Here is a 10,468-nt window from a genome sequence, read left to right as displayed (position 1 = left end):
CAGGCTTGGCTGCAACTTTATTTTATGGGGGAAAAAAAAATAGCTTGAGCAAGCACACTTAAATACTTAAAATATCAACTGGCCAAACCAATTTTTTTTTCCAGTTTCATGGGAAAATCACTCATGTCAAGCTGAAGCAATTTATTCATCATTGAGCAACAAAACCATGACAAGAAAAGCACGACGTCCAGGCGGCGATGGGCCATAGCTCCTTCTGTGCACACTGCAGCTGTAGAATTGCAAAATCGGTGGCTTATCTCCCATGCATTCCAAAAGGACAGGGTGAAAACCTGCCAGGTGTGCGTGCACATGCCAGGGAGGCCGTCTCGGACGCCACCAAGAGCCTCAGACCTTGGTTTCCACTGTCACTGGGTGTGACTGTGATAGATTGAATCCTGGCCCCACCAAAGATGTGTTCTTGACCTCAGTCCCGTTCCTGCAGGTGTGAACCCATTGTATAAATAGGACCCTTGGGAGAAGTACTGTTAGTGAAGCCTGGGCTCCTTTGTGCACACGATCTTCTAGGATCCTGTTTAGACACGGCCAGATTGAATCAGGGTGGGCCTTCGCCAGACTGCTGGAGGACTTACAAAGAGAAGCCACAGGAGGAAGCCTAAAGACCACCAGAACCAAAGGCCAGAAGGCCCTGGAAGGCCCGGGTTGTGGCAGGCAGCTCCTCAACGCGACAGCCCTCGGGGGAAAGCACAGCCGTGCTGACGCTCTGGCTGGGGACTTCCAGCCTCCCACATCTGAGCCAGTAATCCTGATGTTTAGCCACTACGTGTGTAGTATTTGTCACAGCAGCTGGGAAACGAAGACAGTGACCCTGGGCTCGTTCCTTAGCCCCTCATCTGTAAATGAAGAGGCAACAGTAATTCTTACCCCGGGGGAGTTGGGAGGGTTGAAAGGGTTAATGCGGGTGGATTTTTCAAATGTTCCATGGCTCCATGGTGGAGTAAGCTCTTGAGAACTGTTAGCTGTCCTTCCTCCCCGGCCAGCGCTCAGATGCTGTAGTGAAGGCATTTTGAAATGTGGAGAAATGAGTTTTCAGGCTGGCCCCAATTTAGCAATAACCCATATCCTTGTGCAAAGTGCTGACAACTCCCCCATGCCAGTGCACACACGTGTGAACACACACATGCTCGCACACCCAAGCTACCCCTGGTGGCCTCCCCACCCCCGCTGGCTTCTGCACACAGTAGGAGAGCACAAGATGCATTCCTTGGCTTGAGAAAATGTGGCACTCATTGATGGCACTTGGAACTGGCCTGGAGAAGAGTCTGGAAGAGTCACAGCTGGCTTCTGACACTGAAGACTCAGTGGAATTTCTGGGCTCCTGGATTTTTCTAGAAGCTTCCTTAGTTTCTCCTCCTCCTTTTCTGCCAGGAAGCAATGCTCTGCTCTGCTCTCTCTCTGCAGGCTCCAGGCCTTAGGGACACCCAGTCCAAGCAGGTGTTTGTTCCTTTCCCAGTCCCACCTGGCCCAGATAGGCGGCAGCTGGGGGCTGCACTGTCCCTTAGGGCTGGAGCTGATTTAATCCATAAAGCCTTCTAATAAATAGTGTATTTTATTCATACTCTGGTAATGTATGTAAAACATAAAATTTCCCATCTTAACCATTTTTAAGTGTGCATTTCAGTGGCATTAATCACATTCACAATGTTGTGCTACCTTCACCACCACCCGTGGCCAAAACTTCTTCATCATACCAGCCAGACACTCTGTACCCACGAAGCAGTAACTTCCCCAGCCCCCTCGCCCCATCTCCTGTTAACCCCTAATCTACTTCTGTCTCTGAATTTGCCTATGCTGGATGTTTCACATAAGTGGAGGCAGACACTGTTTATCTTTTGGTGTCTGGCGTATTTCCCTCAGCATAAAGCTTTCAAGGTTCCTTCATGTTGTCACATGTATCAACTTCGTTCCTTTTCATGGTTGAATAGTATTCCATTATAAATAGACCACATTTTTATATCCATTCGTCTGGCAGGAGACACTTGGATTGCTTCTACCTTTGGCTATTGCTGCTACAAATCCCTCCAGTTTTATTTGCTCTTTGTTTTTAATGCAAAGTAATGATCCTAAAGTGAACATGGCAGAGATTCTTTTCTTCAACTTTTTATTTTTAAATAATGGCAAGCTTACAGACAAATTCCGAGAATAGCATAAAGAACTCTTGCCTACCCTTCTCTCAGAAATACCAATTGTTAACATCCTGCTGTATCACACTCATGTCTACATGAAGACACATTATTATTTTTCCTTGGTGGCAGACCCGTTCCCTTTTACCCATAAATATTTCCACATATGTCTCTAAGAACAAGGTAAACCTCTCATTTAAGCAGTGATCAAAGCCAGGGAATGTATTGCTGATACTAACACTATTATCTAACTCCCAATGGCCTTGTACATTTTTGTCACAACTGGCTCAGGATCCAAACCGAGATCACATATCCTATTAAGCAGTCAAGTCTCTTCAGTGTCCTTTAATCTGTTACTGTTTCTAGCCTTCCTTTGTCTTTCACAGCACTGTTATTTTTCGAAGGGGACACATAAATTGTTACAGAAGCGTTGCAAGAAAATAGCATAAAAACACCCGCGTATCTTTTGTCCAGATTCACCGCGGTGTGGCTCTCTCCGAGGCTCCCTCAACCCTGGATTCAGGTTGTGCAGTTTTGGCAGGAATGCGCCTGGAAGAGGCCAGTGCGTCCTCTCCAGAGGTGCGTGGCATTCATCCTGTTGCGTTTATTAATAATACTGACTTCAGAAGAAGGTGGAATCTACAGGTATCTCCCCTACACAGAGTTCTCTTATTTTTCATTGTTTTCTTGGTATTTGTGTCTATGACTGTGTTGATCAGTTTGTACTTGTAGAAAGACTAAAGTGAATAGATAAATTGATAAATGATAGAGACAGAATGAAAGTGAGGGGAAAAAATGGATTTACAAGGAAGCTGTGGATGGTGAATAGAGCTATGTACACACCTAGGTGGGATTTCCTAAACTGGATTGTACTTTGACCCAAAGTGCTTGCTTGCCTGAACCTTGTGACATTGAATCCAGTTATGTAAATTGAATGGAAGCCACAAATCCCAGAGATTCCAAAAGGCAATCAACCTTGGGAAAGAAGCTTCCTGTGGGCACTGAGTCTCCCACCCCTTCCGCCCCAGGAGCATCAGGCTTCCTGGCCACAACTTCCAGGTTGGGTGGACCCTGGGACTGTGGGCTGAAGAAGGAGCCTAGAAGCAAGGGCTCCGGTTGGGCAGGAAATGGATTGGCCTACATCTCAGGGTTGGAAAGCATCCAGCAGGATAAAAAGGAGCCCATGCAAGCCTGAGGATCCAAGGTTGTTGTTATGGGGGCTGGTCACATAGGCACATCCTCTAGCAAGTGACCATGGCAACCAAAACTCAGGACCATAATAATCAAGCCAACCACAGGCTTGATGTTCGTGCAAAGCATCCTGACAAGCTGGTACAGCATGGTCCATTCCACCAGCTGTACACAACAAAATCATCATCAATCAGTGACATAAAGACTCTTCTGAATGCCACATTTCCAAGGGTTGGCCAAGGTCATTCATAGGACCACATTTCCTTGGAGACATGCAGGGAGCATGTCACACCTGCAGTATTGGCTCTTGTCTCTCATTTTAACATATGCCAAGGGGTCATCGGCTTCTAGCTACAGATGCATCTAGAAGGCCTGGAGCTTGAGCAGCCTCTGGAAACCATTTACCGGCTTTGGGCTTCACTGCTGTGGCCCAGGTGAAAGTGAAATGGGAGAATTGGCAACAGCAAAGCACAGAGGGCCTGGATTCCAGCCCCACCTCCACTTGGTGTGTCCCTAAGATCACGTGCCCTCTCCTAGACAGGGGCATAATGTATCCCAGGCACCTTTCAGGTATTTTTACCAAATAGGGTTATGTTTGTGAGATTGCTCCATCAGAGGTCGTGCAATGCAATTTCTTACCCTTATTGATTGTTCATTTTCTCTGACAATTGTCTTTCCTGCTTTGGCCCCTCATAACTGCGGGGATGGGCAAATCCATAATCCCCAATTAAAGACTGATTCAGGGAATCAGAATCCACTGACTCCCTCCAGGCCATTTGTTGATCTTTTTTGAGAGGATTTAGCTCTGCTTAACCTGCCATACTCTGCACCTCCTACTGGCCCAAAGGTCTCTATTGCTTTTTGGACAATTCTGTAAATCCAGTTTGTCCCATTTACTAGTAATATGTTAAATATTGAAGCCAATTCTTCAGTCATGGGGAGGGGGAGAGCATTCATTCAGCAAACACTGAGTGTTTATAACAATAATGCTTGGCCATAAAGCTGCAAGTATTTATTGATGCATATGCCCTGCAAGACACTGCAGGAACAGGGACACAGGGGTACCAAGGATCAGGCAGGCCCTGTGCTCCTGCTCACGGAGAATTCTGTCTGTCTGCTAAGGAGGGTATCCAGCCCATCCTGATTTGTCCAGGACTTGCCTGGTCTTAGCTCTCAGCGTCCTGCATACCCGGAACCCCATCTGGTGGCTTGGAGCTATGTGCCCTATAAAAACATGTTCTTCAACCTGACCCATTCCAGGGTGTGTGAAGAGGGCCTTTGGATGAGGGGACTTCAGTTAAGTGTGGCCCGCCTCAATCAGGGTGGTCTCAGTCCTGTTCCTGGAGTCCATGATAAGCAGAACTAAATAGAGAGAGAGAGAGAGCGAGCCACAGGGAGTAAGAAGCTGGACATCAGAGCAACCTGGAAGAGGAGGGAGAGGCCAGGGGAGGCTGCCACCTGCCTTGCTCTTTGACAGGAGCGTCAAAGACCAAGGATCACTGGCAGCCAGCCCCAGAACGCCAGTTCCGGGAAGAAAGCATCCCCTTACTGATGCCTCAGTTTCAGAATTCTAGCCTCAAACTGTGAGCCCGAAAAATCCCATGGTTTAAGCTAAGCCATTGCGTGGCATTTGCTTGAGCAGCCACGGAAAGTAAAACACCCCTTCCGACCCAGGCCGGCTACTCAGGCCCTCCTGCTGAGCCGGCCACTGAACAAGGAAGGCGTCAGTTGCTCAGGTGAGTTGTAAGTGCTGGGAGGGAGGGCACAGGGCATGGGGCAAGGGTTTCCAAAGAACACAGCCCCACCAGAACCACTGCCTCGGGCGCCCCCAGAAAGCCACGCCCTGCAACTGGCACTGCCATTTGGGGCTACCAGAGCTGGCAGCCCAGGGGAAGGTTGATGTATATACCCCAGAAAAACATGTTCTTCATCTTCATCTGAATTCCCGTGGGCAGGACCCCCTGGCAAACAGGACCTTTTGTAGATGTTATTTTCGGTTCAGGGGTGGCCCACCTGAATGGGGGTGAGTCTTAATCCTGTTACTAGAGGCTTAAGGACAGCAAAGCCATGTGGAGGAGCGGAAGCTGGAAGTGAAGGGAGCCAGGAGGAGAAGGGGGAAGACAGCGCCGTGTGCACTGCCACGCGCCGGCAAAGCCAAGGCCCGGGGCTCTCCGGCAGCCAGCCCAGAGCGCCAGGCTTCTGGGAGGAGGCATCGCCTTGCTGGCACCTCGATGTTGGACTTTTCCCAGCCTCGAAACCGTGAGCCAGTAAATTCCCGTTGTCCAAGCCCACCCCTTGTGTGGACTTTGTTTGAGCAGCTGGGAAACTAAGACAGGGCCCCAGTGCTGCTGCCGGCGGAGCTGCGGCTAGGGTGCCAAAGCTGAGTGAGGGTCTAAGACAACAACGCCCAAGTCTACTCCCCCAAGATAAGCCACAGCCACTTTTGGGGCTGCCCTGACTCCCACAGAGCCAGGTAAGGCCCCGCCGGGCCCCTCTCCACCTCCAGAAGTGGGACCCTCCTCCCGGGACCTGTGTTCTGTTACCTTCTGCTCCGCACTCTCAGAGCTTTGGCTATGTAACGGGCCCTCTGGAATCTTCCTGTGGCTCCAACAGCAGGCTCTTCCCTGGGGTGCATTCCCATCCCAGGAGCCCCTTGGATGGGCTCCAGTGAACCCCAGCCGACCCCACCAGGCCCCCCAGGCCCCCACAGGGCTAGGGGCAAGGCGGCCCGACCCCCCACCCACTCGCCACCCTTACTCCCCAGCCAGAGCCAGAGCCCCGGGCACCTGGTATCCGTCCATATTTCGAAAATATTCCTCAAACGGACCTGTGTGCTTTATGACCGGAGGACAAAAGTTTTCTTTCAAATGAGCAACTAAGAGATTCTCATTTTCCAGAACATATGCCAGCTTCCATTTCCATAACCCTAGAACGAAACAATGCTGTTGTTGCCCAACTGATTTCTTTTGACTGGAACTACTAAACCCTTTGAGATGAGCCGTCTCGGAAATAAAACGCGAACCTACTGTCCTTTCCCATTTGGGGCTGTGACCGAGCTGACTCCTTTGCCGGAGGCCGTGCTGAGCCGTGCAATCTGTTTCTGCCGACCCACAGCTGCGCTAACCCCATGCCCTGCTTACACCAGCTTTTCCTCTGTAATCCCCAAGCGTGGGGTGGAAAATGCCAGCTGTTCTCATTTCATTAGGTCAGAGGACGGTGCTTGCTCCTCACACAGAGAGTCCTCTTTTGTTTTTCAGATAGCCGTCTTGAAGGTGCCTGTTCAAGCAAAAGTCGTGTAACGTGTTTGAAAGGACGACCAAGGAAGAAATCGGGGTTTGGTTCTGGTTTCCCAAGTTCCACGTGTGGGAATACAAGGGCAGAGGTGGTCCTGAGAAAGACGGCGATCGTGGGGGTGGGTCTGTGCAACTTTCTCTTTCACTGGTTGTAGCAGTTTGATAGAATTGACGAATTCCAAAAAGAACTATTGGATGATGCTTGTAATCTGATCTGTACCCGGGCATGATTGAGTTATGATTAGGGCGTTGCATCCCCACCCCTTGGTGGGTGGGGACTTAGATAAAAGGCATGAAAGGACAGAGTTGAGGGCTTTTAATGTTGGGGTTTGATGCTGAAGACTTAAGCTGGAGCCCCAGGAAGTAAGCTCACAGAGGAAACAGAAGCAAGTCCCAGAAAGAGAGGAACCCTGAGCCCAGGAAAAAGAAGCCTGAGGAAGGGAGGAACCCAGGAAGCCTGAACCCTGGCAGATGTCGGCAGCCATCTTGCTCCAACATGTGAAAATAGAGTTTGGTGAGGGAAGTACCTTACACTTTATGGCTGGGGATCTGTAAGCTCCTACCTCAAATAAATACCCTTTATAAAAACCACCCCATTTCTGGTATTTTGCATCAGCACCTCTTTGGCTGACTAATATATCCATACCTGTCCAATAAAGACTTTAGGTGTGGTGAGTGCCCAGCTCTTTGCCTCCTACTAGGGTTCAGAGAGGACAAAATATGGTCTTTACATGAGAGAGGCTTTGGGTTGAGAGTGAAAGAAGGCTGATGGAAGCCTCCCATCATGCAGGAAGGACGGAGGGGGCAGCGGGGCCTCAGAGGCTCCTGGGTCCGTGCCAGGACTCCTCCAGTGCTTATCCCAGCCACGCTCGGAGTTCATTCTCCCCTACTCCAGGCCAGAAATCCCTAAGCTCAGAAATCCCAGGGAAGGGCTCTGATTGGCCCAGCCGGGATCAGACTCCCGGCTCTGACCAATCAGCAGCAGCCGTGCGGTGGGGAGGGCAGCTCCCTTCAGCACCATGTGGTTATGGTGGGAGGAAGGAGCATGTCCCAGAAGGAGGCTGGAAACTATCCTGTGCAGACAGAAGAGGTAAGGCCCACCACCTGCAGCCTCCCAGCCTCCTGGGAGAGGGTCCTAGAAGCCTGGGACCACAACGCCAGGAAGGACTGCCCCGTGCTTGAGGGCCTCTGGCGACAACAGGGGAACGCAGGACGGTCACACTGGGGAGTGGAGAGATGAGGAGCCGGCGTAACACGTGAGGACTAGGGAAGTGGGGAATTCTAGCTCGTGGAGTGTTTTGGGGGGAACTGGGAGGTTGAGACCATTTTCCCCTTAAGAATCCATAGTCGTTGTATGAGTTTCCTAGGGCTACGTACAAACAGGGTGGATCGATTCTCTCGCAGTTCTGCAGGCAGGAAGTTCAGTATCAAGGCTTCGACAGGGCGGCATGTCCTCTGAGGCCTCTAGGGAAGCATCCCTCCCTGCCTCGTTTAGCTTCTGGTGCCCGCCGGCAGCCCCCAGCGGTCCCTGGCTCGTAGAAGGGGCTGCTGCAGGTGCTCCTGGGCTCCTTGCTTGCCACATGGCAAGGCACATGACAGCGTCTCCTGGTCTTTCTCTTCTGGGTCCAACTTGTTGCCTTCGGTGGCTTTTCTCTCTCTCCTTCTGAATTTCATTCTCTTGTAAAGGACTCCAGTAAAAGGATGAACACCCATTCGGATTGCAGTGGACCACACCTTAACCCAAGCAACCTCAACAAAAAGTCCTTGCAACAGGTCCACACCCACAGGAATGGATTAAACTTAAGAACAAGGTTTTCGAAGGTACGTACAGCTTCAAACCACACAGATGCACAGGAACTCTCTGTTCTATTTTTGCAGATTTCTGTAAGTCTAAAATTATTTCAAAATGTAAAGCTAAAAACTATGGGGATGTGGAGCACCGTGCACAAGCAAGGCGAGAAATGATAAATACACTGCCTGCATCATCCTGCCCCTTCACTTCACTTTCCCAGGTAGAGGCTCCCAACCATTAGGGATCCCGTCCCAGGTGTGAACAGCACAGTTCAGCATTAATCGTGCATCTGTTGTATGTTGAGGACGCCGTGGGTTTCCTTGAGGCCCTGAGAAATAAGCATCATTCTGGCAGACAACCCAATAGCCAGGTAATCTCTCTGAGCCTCAGTTTCCTTTTCATAAAAGCAGGCATTAGAGTGAACTTATGAAACAAGCTACCGATGGGAGATGGCTGAGAGGATGCTTCCCACCAACTCATCATCCTGGCTACTGTACACATCCCTGGCTTGCAAGCTTCATCTCCATGACTCCCTTTTCTCACCGGAACAGTGGGACTGTCACCAGTTATCGTTTACCAATAGGAGAGATAAAGCAGCGCATAGAGCTGAATTCTGTCCTGGAATTCAAATCAGCATACCTTGCCTTTGTTCTTCCAGGGAGAACCCAGGACCTCTTCAGGTTTGTCTGCTTAATGGTTGCCTTCCTCCGTGGACACGAGGGGACTGGAAATGGAGCCAGCATGGTGCTGATCCCATCCCCATGCCTGTACAATGAAACCCCAACAAAAAACACTGGGCTCCTGAGCTCAGCTGAGCCTCCCTGACTGTAATGCACATCGCTATGCCGGGAGGATGAAGTATTTTTGGCTTCAAGGGAAGAGGACATAGAAGCTTAACTTTGGGGGACTCTCCCAGACCTCACTCTATGTGTCTTTTTTTTTAATTGCTCTCCTAAGTTGTATCCTTTTTGCTGTAATAAAACTGTAATCCTAAGGATAGTTCTTTCCTGGGTTCTGTGAGTTGGTCCAGCAAATCATCACATGTGAGCCCGTTGGTCAGAAGTTCAGGTGGCTCAGCCGGTGACAAAAGAGAGGGCAGGCGGTGGTGTCAGCCCGTGGAGTCCAACCTAACCCCAGGTAGCGAGAGACAGGGTTGCACTGCTTTTGGTATCAGAAGTTATTGCACCAACATCTAAATAAATTAAAATGACTATGCAAAGTTCAGAAGAAAGTCAAATGGCAAGGAAAGATGTAACAAGTTGTTCTGCTCCATTGGTAATCAGATAAGTCAAAATGAGAATAAAAGCATATACTTTTTCTCTAATATGGACGCCATGAATAATGAGGATCCGCTGCATGTGGGCTTTGCAGTTGTGCAGTGAAGGTCTGGAGTGCCCAAACCCTGCACCTTCCAAAGGTCTTCAGGACAGGCCCTTGACCAGCTCTTGGGAGTGCTCTGAGCCTTTGGAGAATCCTGCTCAAGTGTGTCTCTGTGTGCCTGAAGCCCTGGGCCACGCTGCATCAGTTTGATTTCTGGGAGGATGGGGTGTAAGTAGCTGAGTTTAGTCATGTGGGTGCTAAGTAACTATGGAGCTGACCTCCAGGAAAAACTCTGCACCCAAGGCTCAGGTGACTTCTCTGGTTGGCAGCACTTCGCACGTGATACCACACATGGTTGCAGGGAGAATTAAACGTGGTGCATGTGACTCCACTGGGAGAGAAGAGACAACTGCAGGCTCAGGCTGCATCTCTCCTGAGACTCCTTTCTGTGCATTCTCCTTTTGCTGATTTTAATCCATGTCCTTGCACCATAATAAACTGCAGTCATGAGTAAAATTGCTTTTCCAGAGTTTGGTGAGCTCTTGTAGCGAAAACGGAGGGTGGTCTTGAGGCCTTTGACGCAGTGGTCCCTTTAGAAGAGGCTGGAAGCTGAGTCTGCACAGCCTTTGCGTAGTATTGAGGGAACTTGCATTCAAGAGTGGAGGGGAAAGGGCTGATGGAGATGATGGAGATGAGGCAAATCTCTCCTTGCTCTGCCCAGCGAACCTCCG

At 50.0% G+C, this 10,468-nt stretch overlaps 1 long non-coding RNA gene across 2 annotated transcripts; it reads left to right on the top strand.

Moving 5' to 3' along the window:
* Positions 1–5,494: 5,494 nt before the first annotated feature.
* On the top strand, positions 5,495–9,419 carry LOC105744257 (uncharacterized). 2 transcript variants are annotated; one of them, XR_001117395.4, is made up of 4 exons: positions 5,495–5,805; positions 6,590–6,744; positions 8,312–8,446; positions 8,638–9,419. It is a non-coding gene; the product is annotated as an uncharacterized lncRNA (long non-coding RNA). The 2 variants fall into 2 exon arrangements; XR_009187935.2 differs by having other exon boundaries at positions 8,312–9,419.
* Positions 9,420–10,468: the final 1,049 nt, after the last annotated feature.

This window comes from Dasypus novemcinctus, chromosome 2 (genome assembly GCF_030445035.2).
Source record: "Dasypus novemcinctus isolate mDasNov1 chromosome 2, mDasNov1.1.hap2, whole genome shotgun sequence".
Classification (NCBI taxonomy): Eukaryota; Metazoa; Chordata; class Mammalia; order Cingulata; family Dasypodidae; genus Dasypus; species Dasypus novemcinctus.
The sequence above is the reverse complement of the archived record's forward strand: the minus strand, read 5'-3'. Positions and strand labels throughout refer to the sequence as shown.